The sequence below is a fragment of the Micropterus salmoides genome, unplaced genomic scaffold, assembly GCF_014851395.1.
Source record: "Micropterus salmoides isolate LMB-PRFRI ecotype aquatic unplaced genomic scaffold, ASM1485139v1 Ms_hic_scaffold_6, whole genome shotgun sequence".
NCBI classification, from domain to species: Eukaryota; Metazoa; Chordata; class Actinopteri; order Centrarchiformes; family Centrarchidae; genus Micropterus; species Micropterus salmoides.
Window position 1 is genome coordinate 11,588,621 of NW_024044348.1, and position 5,000 is coordinate 11,593,620.

Consider the following 5,000-nt stretch of genomic DNA (forward strand, 5'->3'; position numbering starts at 1 on the left):
TTAGCCATGCAGCTGACTTAGCGGTCCTATTAGCTGACTGAGCCCATACTGGAGGCAGGCGAGCATGCAATGGAACCGGGCTCAGCAGCAGACTTTATAGGGATTACGGCCGGGCCAAACAGCCTCAGAGACAGACAGAGTCCAGTTTGACAAGTGGCCAGTTTGACAAATACAGTGGCTCCAACCAAGACTCTTGACTCTGGGCGGGAACAGGAGAGGAGTGAGAGGGTGCCCGGACATCAGAAAGGCAGCCACAGTGTGTAGAGACAGAATATATTCAAATGTAACTTTGTGAATTAAGGGTTTTGTTGTGGTGACAGCCCGGCTGACGGTGAGTGTCCTGGTTTTTTCTTGGTCTGTGTCCATTCTGTCCTGATCCCTAACAGGTTTATTTCGACCAAACAGAGATGGTGATTGTTGGAACACTGGAAAGACTAACCAAGAAGCTTTTGGTGAGTTTATTTTGTTTCTGTTGAGTTTAAATGATGTGTGTTTTACAAATTGTTAACAAGGCAATAGTAGTTCACAATATTTAGTTAATAATAGATAAGAAAAATAGGTGTAAGAAGATTTCCTTTATTGACATCTTGTGATTTTTTTTTGTTTATTTATTAGACTAAAAAAGCTATCTAAGCATCATCAGCTGAAACGCGGAACACTGATTGCCGCCATAGACAATGTTAATGATTTCACTAGATGCGCCACAGCGGGTTTCAGAAGCCTTCCAGAAGTGACTGTCCGCGGAGAATACACGGTTGGTTTAATTAAAATCAGACACAAAAATAGCATAGAGAATCCGGTCAATTTTCAAAATTAAAAACCCTGGGAAGGTAAAATGCTTCTCTCTTGAAAAGCTTCTGGTGGGATGTGAAGTAGTGCAGAGGGTGAAATAAAACCACATTGCAGCCATAACACGACCGTGCCCGATGGAATCCAGCTGTAAGACTTTTGTTTGTGTTAACAATAAACCAATCATCCCATGTAAGCCACTACATACTGGTACATGCGACCAGCAACAGTAATAAATGGATTCATTTAGGATGTTCATCTTTAAAATGATCATATCTACTTTGGTCTATTAAGAAAGTACAATTTGACTGCTAAAGTGTTATTTACTTCATTTTGATTTTTGTTTTTTGTTTTAAGTTTTACTTGGTGGTCCGCAGTAATTTCCTAATGTTCCATAGTTAAAATGGCCTTTGAAAGCCAGCAGTGCCAGATGTCTTTTTTTACTTCAATGTCATGGTAGAGTAATGAATAAATGAGTAGTCTTTCAAGTCTTAAAAGTTGTAGGTGATTAAAAATGATTTTAATCATAACTTTATATCTCTCTGTGTGGATTTACTGTCAGGGAAAGTGCGATGTTGTGGTGAGTTGCTGAAGGTCCCGGCCCTCTTTCACAATGACCTGCTGTTCCAGGGGGTTCCGTACTAAGGTCTGCAAACATAGAATTTCCCTCGTTGCATAACAATTTCCTCTGGGGAAATGAAAGTTTACAGCCCTGAAATGCATCAAGTTCAACTGCGTGTTCCCCCTCCCCCTGAGGACCTCCCCTTTCTCCCGCTGCGCCAAGACCACCTTTCCACATCGCACGAGACTTTCAAGCCTCTCTCTCTGTTTATTTTCACTTGACTTACTTTGTCATCCTCTCCTTTCTGGTTGTCTCACTCCATCCTCCCCTGCAGTGCTCTTCACAGCCAGTGACTTTGACCTTGTCTACACATCCTGTTTACAATATGGGACACATGTTTTTTGTGTTCATGCCCCCACACAATGCAAATATAACACTGCTGTTCTAAAACATTGCCATGAATAGTAAATCATTGTCAAAGAGTCATTATTCATCCCATGAGGTCCATCAAACTACACAGTAGCCCTTTAGCTGCTTATTTGAACAAAGGAAATGAAGTATAGAGATGAACAAACAATACTAACAATGTAATGTAATTTGTAAAAGTGTACTTTTGCTGTGGTTTAAAACCACAGCAGACCACTATTGATGTTCTATCAGCTAATATAGAATTTTTGATTCCATTATTATTAACCTTTACATTTGACCCAAAGTTATGATTCAATCTGCTAAGCGATTACAGATATGTAATTATTAAGACAAAATAACAACTGTTTTGCAAACAAAACATGCTGTTGAAACAATCTACTTGCATACGTTCAGTGATGACATTACAAGGTGATATTTTTTACTGTAAAGACACTGTCAAGACGCTGCCAAGAGTACAGCTGGTTTCATAATTTTGAGTTTTGATAACTAATGAACAGCAGATGAAGAAAAGTGCACGGGAATCCCACATGTTGTAAGAAGAAAAAGTATTACAATGATTTGTGATTTCAGGAGCATTTTATTAAACAAAATATGTTCGTCTGGGAATACCATGTAAGTATAATTTATATGTCTGGCGTTCCTGGGTTACGTCTTGACAATTTGCCCTCATTCTCATTGGCTTCAGCCCCTCTTCGTCCTGCTGGGAGTACACAGCCTTGAGTCTGAAATGTGTTTACATTTTGAGCATGTTACAAATTATCTGCTAAGACTAACTTTGCGTGACTTGGCAGAAGCCTTCACCTTACTCAGATGTTGTTTGGGTCAAATGTATTTTAGGGGTTGGCTCTCAATTTGACTGTTTTTATCTGACAGGGGGTTCTCCAAGCCAGATGTGAACCCATGCAAAAGGTAAAGCTGGTGCTCTGTGTTGGGGGGTAGAGGGGGGTGTGCCTGCATGTGTTCATACGTATTTATGTGAGTAATCTCACAACTGTGGCAAGCAGGGTAGCAGGAATACAGGGGAAAGACCCAGTGCAGACTATTGAGGCATATGAGATGGGAGACAGGCAAGGGTCAAAACCATAAGGCTGTCCAACACAGTCAAAGAAATACAATAAGAAGCAGACAGGAATCCAAAGTCCCATAACAGGCAAAAGGTCAAAGGAAAAGTTCAAACACACAGGTCTGGCAGGCAGAAATAGGTTCCAGACACAGGTCTCAGGTAAACAGATTACAGGTACAGATGCAATAGAGCTAAGACATGAAGCACAAAGTAACATAACATACAATCTGGCAAGGAAAAAAAGGAGGTGAACTTGTATATCTGATGAGTGGCTGTTGAGAGAAGAAATTGCAGGTGAGGGGTGGCTACAGTAGGCCAGGGAACTGAAGGGCTGATAAGAGAAGTGGGAATAGGTATACAGATGGTTCGGGCAGCCAGGTGATGGGGAAAGGAGGGAAAGTTTGAGGGCATCTGATGGACAGCTGATGGAGTCGTGGCTAGAGACAGGGACAGATAGAGATAATAATGCAGAGGGCTATGGATGAGAGTGTGTGGCTGCAGGATAGGACCGAGAAGCAAACTCTGACACGTAGGGTGTAGGCACCCTGTCAATATGTCTGCGATATTTTTCTGCACCGAACAGACTGCATTCATACTCAATACAAACAAATTAATGGAATTAATATAACATTTGACAATGTGTATTTTTATTTGCCATCATAAATGAATAGATTTATCCTCTTGTTGTATTACCACATCTCATTGTCCCTGATCAGATTGATTGATCTTATTCATGTAAATCATGCATTGAGAATTATCCAAGGATGCTAATGTTTTCTCAAATGTTTCTTTCCAATGTGTATTCAATCTTTTTAAAGACAACATTATCAGATTTGAATATGCTATCATTAAATCAGCTAAGCTGTAAAATGGACTGCTTAATATTTCCAGAGGATTGCTGTAATATCAGAGTTTAAGACAGTGTAGTTACTCAGTGTGTGATACATTTTATCTACAGGAATTATAGATTTAGAGGCTGAAACTTTTATCAAATAATATTTGAAGATTAGGTTAGGTCTAGGCAGTTAGCACTGTTGCCTCACAGCAAGAAGGTCATGGGTTCAAACCCCGGCCTTTCTGTGTGGAGTTTGCAGGTTCTCTCCGTGTGCTCCAGCTTCCTCCCACCATCCAAAGACATGCAGGCTAGGTTAATTGGTGGCACCAAAACATCCTCTTTTCACCCTGTGTGTTGTACGCTCCACTCTTGAGCTACAGAGGGATGCATCTTCCTTGTACAAAATCTTTGTTGGGAGTTGCACACGCGCAGTTCCCAGGTAAGGACTACTAGCCAATCAGAAGTGTGATCCAAATCAAAGCCGCTTCAGACTGCGACCGTAACAGATGGTATAAGTTACTCACAAGTTCACAACCACACAACATCATTGTTCCATATTTTACCATAAACCACTGTAAAAATCACCATATTTCAACTCAATTTTACATAAAATTTGGACAAACAATTTGAACGTTTGCTCAGTAACTTTCACATCAGGTGTAACATTAGCATTATAGTTTTAACTTTAGCTGTGTTAGCCAACGTTTACAACAACTCCGCACTTGAACAGTCTGTGAAGTTACATTGCCGTGTTTATTTTAAATATAATTCACAACCAATAAAGCATACTTACAGGTTGTGATTGTGAATTTCCAGGCCCAAACAGAGTTGGAGTTGCATCGTCTTTTAGGACTAAACGTCGAACTGTTGCCGGTGTTCTGACGATCTATGCTGCCTTGCCGAAAAATACTACCATAGCGCAAATCGATAGCCTCGACTCTTCTCGGCCCTGCTCTGTTTTCCATTGCAGTACCCAGAGATAGTACGTAGCTTGTCGTCATAGCAACGCCACACTCAACTGCCGCGACGTAATGTTCAATGTGACACACACACCAGCGATCCACACAGCTTTCTCTTTTTTAAGTTAAAACGTTTCAACATTCCTCAGAATGTAAAGACAGATAAGCGGTATGAAAACCTTCCAGCTGTATTTTCCTCTGCCGTTGTTGCTGCAGTGGTCTGTGTGACGGTGGGAGCAGAGGGCTCTGTGAACGGGCGGCTGGCCGGCCTCACACGCTCCTCTCGCGGGTTGGCACAGGCTTCCCCCGCAGCCACTTGCAGAGCTCCTCAACTCCGAAAATATTCAAGCACATTTTTGTTCC

The 5,000-nt window shown here is 41.3% G+C and overlaps 1 long non-coding RNA gene across 2 annotated transcripts; it reads left to right on the forward strand.

The window, feature by feature from the left end:
* The first annotated feature begins 399 nt into the window (after positions 1-399).
* Positions 400-1,813, forward strand: LOC119890654. 2 transcript variants are annotated; one of them, XR_005442267.1, is made up of 2 exons: positions 400-452; positions 1,352-1,813. It is a non-coding gene; the product is annotated as an uncharacterized LOC119890654 (long non-coding RNA). The 2 variants fall into 2 exon arrangements; XR_005442268.1 differs by lacking the exon at positions 400-452 and adding an exon at positions 494-754.
* Positions 1,814-5,000: the final 3,187 nt, after the last annotated feature.